Genomic DNA, 11373 nt, shown 5'->3' with positions numbered 1-11373 from the left:
AAATTCAGATACCTGATTTTCAGTTATCCCGGCAAGTGATCTGTAAATGCGATCTTGCAAACCCTTAATGAACCTATATCTGGCAGGGAGATTGTTCTTCCCCAACCGTGATAGCTCATTCAAGGATTCAAAATCTGACATAATTGTTTCAGTGTCTAGTAAAATATTAAAACCTCGCTGTTGTAATTCTTTAATTTCAACAAGTATGGTATTTATATTTTCGTGATTCATATTATTATATATTTTTATATTTTTAATAGAAACACTTTGCATGAGAAACGCTAGCTTTCCAAAACAAAACGAGACAGTCGGAAACATTTATCCCCTGCAAGGGCCTAGATCGTCAAATAACGTTCTAGAACCCCACGAGGACTGCTTCCGACATGACAATACAACATGTAACACGAAACACTTTATCCCCTGCAAGCCTCTAGATCGTCAAATAACGTTCTATAGGCTCAAGAAGACGTGTTTAGTGAATTGACAAGGACAAACATATAACACGTAACTTATCCTAAGGACGGACCCCTCTGACTGCCAAGTGACTCAGAGGCACATTTATTTACAAGACGAGACAGCCCTGGCTTCTAGGATCGAGTTCTCTAGCAGGCCCGGCAAACATTTATTTGACAACACAAACAACCTTTACCTCTGATTCGAGTATGACAGCAAGTAAAGGCACAATGAACATGTAATCTTATCCTAAGAGACGGTACAGAACAGACAACCTTTACCTCTGATTCGAGTATCACAGCAAGCAAAGGTACAATGAACATGTAATCTTATCCTAAGAGACGGTACAGAACAGACAACCTTTAACCTCTGATTCGAGTATGACAGCAAGTAAAGGCACAATGAACATGTAATCTTATCCTAACTTATCCTAAGACCTTATCCTATGACGACACAAACATACACAGGTGGGTCATTTTCTACGGTCAGCAGCAGAGCAAAACCATCCATTGAATCGACCATTGGATGGTGCACAAAAGACACCCGCCATTGGCGGATTAAATTTATGGTTTTGCTTGCGCGTGCTGACTTTCGATCGACCCAAAGGTCTTAGGGAGCGATTTCGTATATAACCCAACTGTTACTTGCGAGTTGGAAATTCGCTCTAGCAGTGGGCGGGACTTGTTTAAAATATTTTAATTGTATGTTTTCTTAAGCGCGGTCATATAACAAGCACAGAAGAGCAAAACAGTCGGATATATTCAGTAAAACGAGGATATTGTTTGTAAAAAAATATATATTCTACGGTAAATAAATGATTACATGTTATGAACTCGATAAAATATTTTATCAAGGTGGCTTTGTTAGGGGGAGCAAATCCTCTGACCAGCAACGACAACTCTGCAAAGCGTTACACACTCTCGGAGGAGTTATCGTCGTTTGTGTCAACGATAAGAGTTATATAACAGAATGAAATCTTCTGTTTGAGCTTCTTTGAAAATGCTGTTTTGTAGATCCCATCTGCGACATGCTGTACAGAAGGTGGACAAATACCGAAATACCTACCGGCGGCGTTTATTGACTGAAATACAATTTCTTCACCTGTAATTGCGTTTATAGATTTAATAGCTCTTCTTGCAACTGTTTTACAACGCCCTGTGTTACCCAGTAGGCAGTTCTTGCTCTGAGTGACCACGCGAAGATTGTTTATAGAGTTATCAAGTATGTTACCGTTAATGTGATCAATGACAAAACCCTTAGGGATCACTCCAAAGAAACATTCGTAAATAAAACGATGACATAAATACCTCTTTCCGCACGTGGCAGTAAATCTTGAATAACCACCATTATCAACTCCACCAACTGGTCGTCTTCGCGTGCAGTGTCGTACTATGCCATCTCGGTTTGCCTCATAATTTGGAATAGTTGGATGTCGGACGAATTCTTGATTCATTATACTATAAGCAAATCATTTGTCTAATTCATAATTTGTCTGAAAACTTATTTATGTAATCACGCTCCGAGAGAGCGTTATCACAGTCTGGATTTTTTTTATCATAATACCGTTTTAGTTCTCGATAGCGTTTTCCCCCACACGCTGAACATAATTGCGTTTTTCCTCGTACTCCAATGCCGCATCTGATACACGGTATCGGTCCTAGACTCCCACCGCGGACCTGTTGAGCATGTTGTCCACAGTATTCGCCTCTGCAGGGTTTGCTACACGGCGCTGATGAATTTAGTTTGATCCACTTGCATGAGAAACTCTTTGAGTTTCCGTTCATTATATATAATATTTTTGTCTATTTAAATATTTGTCTTAATTATAATAATGGGTTTTGAAAGACTATCCAGAATAAAACCCATATCAGGTTCTAGATTCGATCTTGACCGGTTAACCGCTGATCCACGACGAAGAGAGTTAGCAGAGGTAATTGGTGTTATCAAGAATGCCAAAGAAGAGTTTCGTCGTGATGGTGCCGCACACACGTGGTCTTCGTATAAAATTATCCTCGGAAACGCGAGCATTTCTCGTGACCGTATCATTGATGCTACCATGAACGATACAATCGCGCGTAACATAATTGGGTATCTCGACGATAGAAGATATTTCGTACAGATAAAATTTATTGTTGGAGTCGGCGAGGGAACGTGGATTATCAGAGACAAACTAGACCCTGTTCTTGATGCCAGAGGCGTTCGTGGAAAAACCGTTCTGTTAAGTAAAGACTCAAAACCGGGAGTACTTGTTGGGATTGATATACCATATTATGCCAGAGCGTATCCTGTGACCGCAGTTGTTTATGGAATTTATCCGATGAAGAAACCACGCGTTGATAAACTCAAACCGATGAAGGTGTCGCCGTTGACAGAGTCAAGGATGAATTGTGTAGCTGAGCGAGTAATGGAACATTTTAAAAATGCAATGCGAGGAAACGGCCTAACACCGCTAAGACAAACTAAAATAACAGCGTGGGCGACACGAGTAGCGGATAAAGGAGCGTCAATAAATGATGTTGCTGAGCTAGAGCGATTACTAAAATTTCCTATAACGGTTTCATCGTTAACCGGTGAGGTATTGTATGAGTGTAAATACAATTCCCGTGGAACACCAATAACTATTATCGATCATAACAGTCACGCCTGGACTGACTCGGTTAGGATATTTCCGCAAGACCGTGTTGTGAAGTATTATCCGGAATTGCAAAGCAATTCTGGGAGCATGTTTGATTTTATTTATCAGATAAGTAAAACCGATCCAGTGTCTGTGTGGTTATTCAGAAGTAGCGAAGATGGAGAATATGATCAGTTTGTGAGACCCAACGGGGAAATATACAGAACAATGGCGTTACAGCAGGAAATGAAAAAACTCGCAGAAAAATATCATGCTGGCAACACTGATACGTTACTGACACACTGTTTTACTGTCCCGGGTGTTGTCGCGCATGTAGCCCGGGAACGAAATTCATGGAGACCAACTCCGAAAAGTTTTCTTGCGGATATCCAACAGAGCTGTGTTGAATACGGACACGGCGGTTTGTGGAATACTCGATATGATCACCGCGGTATGATATCCGTCGACGTGACGGCGTGTTATCCAGGAAGTTTCCTTGGGCGTGGAGAATGCAGCGAATATTTTAAACGATTTGGCCACGTTACAAACTCGATGACAAGAGTTGCTGTAAACGGACCATTGCCTGATTTTGACTTGACCGGATTTGCTTGTGTGTCGTCGTTTAAATTCGCTAAGGATTTACATCCTGTGTGTTATGTTTGGTTTGGCAGACATTTCGTTGAGAAGCGATGGGCACCGATAGTGTTATTGCGATACATGCTTGACAGTCGAATACTGTTGTCGCTGACGGTCAGCGAAGCGATTATATGTTATTGTCGTCAAACCGAAGTTTGGTTGCCAACTCCAACGCCGGTTACGTTAGAAGAAGTCATCGAAGATTGGTCACGAGAATATCCAGAAACTTCTATCGACGCTATCATCAAGAAAGCTCCTGAAGTACTTAAAAACAAACTCAGAAATGACGAAAGCACAGCAAAAGATCTAGGACGAAGAATAATAGGGAAATTCACTCAAGGTGGAGCGTATGATCATAAACAACATCACAGTCGATTAATCATGGACAAGACTGAATTGGATCTTGTTGTCGCTGATGCAGCCACGAACAACATGTTCTGTAACCGCGAAGATGTGTTTCTGTCAAACGGGGAAAAACTAGGGACTGTTTTTAGTTATATCGACGGAGAATCATCTCAGTACACACATTTGAGATCTTCGATGCTAGCTTATGTATCCATAAATTTGTTGTCGATGATTAATAGATTCCCTGTTGTCGCAGTGAGAGTTGCAACGGATTCATTTTATATTAATAAAAAATACTCAGCGCTGTTGGATAATGTTATATCGGATGATCCATCGTGGGGCTCGTGGAGAATAAAGAATGAAATGTTACAAGGATATTGTGAATCAGCTGACGTTGAAATCGTGGATGAGTATCGCAGCGCAGAAATGTCTTCGACGGTTTCGTTGTCTCCGCCGGTGCACGATCCTGTTACAAGACACAAAACAGTTTATCTAAACGGCCCTGGTGGTTCTGGTAAGACAACTCGGGCGATTGAATTATTTCGCGGTTCTGACTTGGTCGTGCTGACTCCCACACACAGACTTGCCAGGGAGATGAGACAACGGGATGTTAACGCGTGCACGTATCACAGTTTTTTCAAATACAGCGGCGGCACGTGGACACCTGAACGAATGGGAACGAAATATATTCCCGAGAAAATAATCTGGGATGAGATAGACACTGTGCCGTTAGATATATTAAAACAGTTTCTGGATTGGTTGCTAAAGAAAAATACCGCAGTGGTGATGTGCGGCGATCATGGTCAACCACCGCCATTTACAGGTGAATCTCCACACGAGTGGCTGAAAACTTTTGTAGATTATTATGAGGAAATAACTAACGATGTTAGAGCACTCGATGAAACGCTGAAAGAGTTTAAGACACTGATCAGGCTACAAACCAATAAAGTCCAGTGTGAGATAATGCGTGAAATAATTCCAGAGACTTCGCTGAGCGACTTTTGGGAAACGTGGAAACCAGGTGATTTAATTGTGGCAAGTAGAAAGATAGTCAGGGACACACTTCAGCAGCGGTTATTTCAGTTACATCAGAAGAAATTTCCCATGTTGCCAGTGCCGTTGTGTTATAGACCAGCTGATACGCGATTGCAGAATATTGATGTTGATATTCCAGGACGCCTGACTGCGTCAGGGACGGAAAAACAAAATTTAGTATTAAATGATATTGTTATCGTTGATGTTGATGCTGTCGAACAGGCACTGAAAATGAGCAAATCCCCGTGGACGCTAGGATACGCTATGACCATCCACAGTTCGCAAGGACTAACTATTTCAGATACAACAGTTTGGATTGTTGATGATCGCATCGAGTGGTCAAATTTAGTTTATTTAGCCGTGTCAAGAGTAAGAAGGATAGCTCAGTTACAAAGAATTGTATTAGATGATGTTATCAACGACAGCATCAACAGATCAATCGCTGATGATACAATAAGAAAGAAATTAGCCGGTTACAAACAGAGCGACAAAAAAAATGGTAGAGAGTTTGATCCCAAACAAAGTTTGGATGTTGAATTTGTAATACAATTACAACAACAGCAGAATAATCACTGTGCGAGTTGTAATTGTTTATTGCTGTGGCAGTATTCGAAAAACGACCCAAGGCAATTCACCGTAGATAGAATAGATAGCAGTCGCGGTCATACACGTGAAAATGTGATGTTGACCTGTCTTGAGTGTAACCGACGCAGAGGTGTTGCTGCAGTTATTTAAATGATTGAATCACTTCAGTGCGGATCACTTTAGTGATCGGGGTGGTAATTGTGTATCCTCGGGAATCACCTGAAGTTGCTCGCGTTTAAATCCGCGTTGAGGAGCAGTCGAATCTAATCTGTAGATTGCGTTTCTCCCAGTTGATCTGGTTATGCTGGATATCTTATGTGTAGTAACACTCCATGTGGGATCGGTTGCTCTTTTTTTTCCTCCTTCTAGTTCGCCTGGTTCGTATAAATACCTAACGGTGACATTACCCAGCAGTGGGGACGCTAGCGTCCCTGGCTGCGTTGAAACATTTTGTTGCTGTTGTCCGCGTTCACTGACGCGGGGTATATATTTTTTTGTGATTGCATTTACAGGTCTCATGTTTGTTGTTCTGGTAATTTCATTATTCAGTGCGGCTATCACGTTTGGCAGTCTTGCAACCCATTCACGAGATCTCGTATCGTAAATGAATTCCCTCGCGTACTGGTATCCGAATAATCTCTCAGCGAGTGTTCTATTAAATCGCTCAACAATTGCCTGATCCCGATGAATTTCAGTATGTCCTCGTCGTATGGTAACGTTATGCTGCTTTGTCAGTGATGACACCGCGCCCTGAAATTCCTTGCCAGGATCAACTTGTAATAATCGTGGCCAGTTTAGAGGTCCTCGTTGATAAATTCGTTTAAACGCAGAGGCGACTTCGGACGCTGTTTTAGTCGCTAACGGTTCTGCTTCTTTGTATCTACTGGCAACATCAACTACTGTTAGCGCGTATTTGTATATTTTTCTACGGACAGTATCATGAGGCAGGAATAGTATGTCAGCCTGATGAACTTCATTGGGCACACTAACATCAAAATGTGCAAAGTTGATTTGTCGAGGTGGTGGTAAGTAGATTTGCCATATTGCTTGTTTTGATAGCCAATTTTTGGCAACCTCGCGTGTTACTGATGCCGCGTTGGCGAGTTTATTAATTGCTGAGTTACCTCTCCAGTATCCGATTGGGGAATAATAAATCGCTTGCATTTTTATTTAATTATCCAGCGCCTAATACTAATTTAGATTTCATCGCTGATCTTACTAACCAATTAGCGAGTGACTCCTTAAATGATTTATTTTTTATGGCGCTTAGTGCATGAATTAATTTCACATCCGCGATATGCCTGTCTTGTAGATCTTTACTTCGATAAGCAACATCATGTATGTGACACGCTGCGTCGATAGCGTTTATCGGATACTCTCCCGGTTTTGGTTTAGATTGTTCATCAAGTCTGATATCTAGTCGGGTCCCTGGACCGCAGTAATTGTATCCTGGGAGATGTTTTTCTCCGGGATACTTTGCCCAGGGAGTTCCGGGGAGCTTTCCAAGTTTGGCTGCAATGTCACCTCCGCTAAATTCTCGCTTTTTTTTTGAAATCTAAATTTTTTTGTGCCACATCGCGTACACTTACCAGAAAGTGCTTGTCTGTTATTTTTTGTTGTAATGGTTGTTAGATCATTCGTAGGGGTTCGTGCCTTACACTTCACACAATATAGATCCATAATTATTATTCTTTATATACAAATGGAAATTACAGATTTTTCTGCGACAAAAAAGAAAGAGCCAGTTAAGCATAATTCAGTGCTACCAAACTCTATCCGCGCGATTATAATTGGGCCATCCGGTTCAGGTAAAACACAGCTGTTGCTGAACTTGATAATGAAGTGGATGAAATGGGATAAACTGTATTTGATAGCTCCATCTGTAGATGATCAACGATGCTATAACGTTATAAAAGATTTTAATGAGAGTGCAAGCGCGCTGAGTAAAGACGGTGAGGATGTTGTTGAATTTATCACTGATATCGAAGAAGCCCCCAGCGTCGAGGATCTTGATGAATCAATTAACAACCTAGTAGTGTATGATGATGTTATGTTGGACAAGCAAAAAAATCCCGCAAGAATATTTTCCCGGGGACGTCACAAAAACACTGATGTGATTTATGTTACTCAGCGTTATACACAAATTCCTAAAGTAATCAGGGATAATTGTAATCTTCTTGCGATATTCAATGGAGTTGATACACATACACTGAGGAATATTCATCAAACCTGGTGTGGTGGCGATATGGATTTAAATAAATTTAAAAATTTCTTCAGTCATGCTCAAAGAAAACCTCACGGATTTGTGACAATAAATTTACACGATCCCAGAACAAGATACCGTATTGGACTTGATACACTATTTGCAACATAAAAATGTTTTTCCTTGGAAACTCATTTCGTAGAGCAGCAGAGGGGATGGACCCGACCCATGGATTTTTCAATAACGACCCCGCCACGGAAACTGTTTCAGATTTATTGAAGTAACCCAAGTTGTCAGTGCAAACTCAACGAGTTTGTCCCTGGAAACTCTTCGAGTTTTCGGGGGACATTTTTTTTTGTCCTGTATTCTGAATAGAAGGGTTTATTTCGTCGAAATAAGCCCTCTATCGAGGAATAGTTTCCTGGAGGGGTTTATTGTGCAAAAAGTTTCGGTCTGTACAGCCCCTCTGCTGCTCTGTCTCTATTCATGTGAGTGTGCTTGTCAAAATGTTTGAGTAAGATTAAAAATGTTTGTCAGTTTCAAAACGCGAACCAGTACTGTGGCCGTTTAGTATTTGATCTGGCAAGAAGAAATGGTACAATACGCAACAAAGGGTTTGTACGTTTACACTCTCCAATCTGTCTGCACTGCAATGGTAACAACGCTCTTGCGTTGGCATTATTTTGCCACACTACCTAAGAAAAAAACAATGCATCACTCATCATAAACGATTTCATTGGCTATACTTATTTTCTTACCGCTTTCGCTTCGAATTGACTTCAGTACCGTTTCGCACAGTGACAAGATCGGACGTGTTTTTTTTTTTTTTTTTTTTTTTTATTCTGCGGCTGGTCGCTACTCTACTTGCCCTGAATTTACAACCAAACAATGTGTTGCACATTGTAAGTGACTTCATTGGTCAGTCGATATTTTCCACCGCCTTAGCTTCAAATTGGTTTCACTTGTTATTCGCACCGCGAGATGATCAGACGCGTTTTTCTGTACCTGACCATTAGTCACTTCACAAACAATAAAACTAACACACAAATGATCACGCCATGGGCGACTCATGGAAATTATGTTAGTCATGTTACGAAATATATCACGACTTGTTTGGATGTACTTTTCTGTGGTCACTCTTTAATCACATGCGTCTTCAGTTCACTCTTGTGATATTTTTTAAAGGGTGTATTTTTTCTATGGATGTGATTGTTATGTTCTATATGTTCTTTTATGTTTTCAGTGATTTTACTTTATATCTGTATTTTAATTTAGATGTATAGACTATGTAGTCTGAAATAAAGAATTCTTATCTTATCTTATGTAAGTGGAATGAGTGTTTCTTTGAAACTTTCATAAGGAAAATATACCGTAAAAAAAAAAAAAACGTACGTGTCGTGATATTTTTAAAGTAGGAATACATGCTTTCTCTCTCTCTCTCTCTCTGTGGTTTTGATTTATACCCTAATGAAATATGTTCCCGTTTGAAGATACCTCTCCAAAATTGTGATCAGTGGTCACCATAATTACGCGAACTGTTCCGTTTGTCATCTTATTTTTTTCAAAAGTTTACACTCTAGAAAATTGTAGAACGATTTTGTTTCTTACATCAGTAAATCTTTGGATAAAATAAAAGCTTGAGTTTGCACAATTCTGGTATCTTAACTTTATCCTATTTTGGAACTGCAACATGTCACGGAAATTTTTTTCTTCTAACATTAGATTTACAGTTTTTCAGAAAAAAAGACAATCACACGGCTTTTTCAAGAATGAAGCAAGCCACATTGCACTGTATAACCCTGCTTATGGTTAACTCTGAATTCTGAAGTCAAAACATGGGTTCAGGAAAAAATTGTAACAATGTTCGTCTTAGGAGGATAGGACGAACATTGTTACATTTTTTCCTGAACCCATGTTTTGACTTTAGAATTCAGAGTTAACCATAAGCAGGGTTATACAGTGCAATGTGGCTTGCTTCATTCTTGAAAAAGCCGTGTGATTGTCTTTTTTTCTGAAAAACTGTAAATCTAATGTTAGAAGAAAAAAAATTCCGTGACATGTTGCAGTTCCAAAATAGGATAAAGTTAAGATACCAGAATTGTGCAAACTCAAGGCTTTTATTTTATCCAAAGATTTACTGAGAAGAAACAAAATCGTTCTACAATTTTCTAGAGTGTAAACTTTTGAAAAAAATAAGATGACAAACGGAACAGTTCGCGTAATTATGGTGACCACTGATCACAATTTTGGAGAGGTAATCTTCAAACGGGAACATATTTCATTAGGGTATAAATCAAAACCAGCGAGAGAGAGAGAGAGAGAAAAGCATGTATTCCTACTTTAAAAATATCACGACACGTACGTTTTTTTTTTTTTTACGGTATATTTTCCTTATGAAAGTTTCAAAGAAAACACTCATTCCACTTACATAAGATAAGATAGATATTCTTTATTTCAGACTACATAGTCTATACATCCTAAATTAAAATACAGATATAAAGTAAAATCACTGAAACATAAAAGAAACATATAGAACATAACAATCACATCCATAGAAAAATACACCCTTTAAAAAATTCACAAGAGTGAACTGAAGACGCATGTGATTAAAGAGTGACCACAGAAAAGTACATCCAAACAAGTCGTGATATATTTCGTAACATGACTAACATAATTTCCATGAGTCGCCCATGGCGTGATCATTTGTGTGTTAGTTTTATTGTTTGTGAAAGTGACTAATGGTCAGGTACAGAATAAACGCGTCTGATCATCTCGCGGTGCGAATAACAAGTGAAACCAATTTGAGCTAAAGGCGGTGGAAAATATCGACTGACCAATGAAGTCACTTACAATTTGCAACACCATTGTTTGGTTGTAAATTCAGGGCAAGTAGAGTAGCGACCAGCCGCAGAATAAAAAAAAAAAAAAAAAAAAAAAAAAACACGTCCGATCTTGTCACTGTGCGAAACGGTACTGAAGTCAATTCGAAGCGAAAGCGGTAAGAAAATAAGTATAGCCAATGAAATCGTTTATGATGAGTGTGCATTGTTTTTTTCTTAGGTAGTTGTGGCAAAATAATGCCAACGCAAGAGCGTTGTTACCATTGCAGTGCAGACAGATTGGAGAGTGTAAACGTACAAACCCTTTTGTTGCGTATTGTACCATTTCTTCTTGCCAGATCAAATACTAAACGGCCACAGTACTGGTTCGCGTTTTGAAACTGACAAACATTTTTACATCTTACTCAACATTTTGACAAGCACACTCACATGAATAGAGACAGAAGTGTAAAATATCGGTTGGCCAATGAAGTCACTTACAATGGTAACACAATGTTTGGTTGTAAATTCAGAGCAAATAGTGTAGCGACCAGCGCAGAATAAAAAAAAAAAAAAAAAAAAAAAACCACGTACGATCTTGTCACTGTGCTGAAAAGGTACTGAAGTCATTCGAAGCGAAAGCGGTAAGAAAATATGTATAGCCAATGAAATCGTTTATGATG

General features: G+C 39.5%; 1 long non-coding RNA gene across 1 annotated transcript; it reads right to left on the bottom strand.

Moving 5' to 3' along the window:
* Positions 1–298: 298 nt before the first annotated feature.
* Positions 299–1031, bottom strand: LOC149785980 (uncharacterized). Its single transcript, XR_016425180.1, has 2 exons — positions 821–1031; positions 299–649 (listed from the first exon to the last, which is right to left on the bottom strand). It is a non-coding gene; the product is annotated as an uncharacterized LOC149785980 (long non-coding RNA).
* Between the last annotated feature and the right edge of the window lie 10342 nt (positions 1032–11373).

Source organism: Sinohyriopsis cumingii, chromosome 12 (genome assembly GCF_028554795.1).
Source record: "Sinohyriopsis cumingii isolate HCF-2022 chromosome 12, ASM2855479v2, whole genome shotgun sequence".
Lineage (NCBI taxonomy): Eukaryota > Metazoa > Mollusca > Bivalvia > Unionida > Unionidae > Sinohyriopsis > Sinohyriopsis cumingii.
The sequence above is the reverse complement of the archived record's forward strand: the minus strand, read 5'-3'. Positions and strand labels throughout refer to the sequence as shown.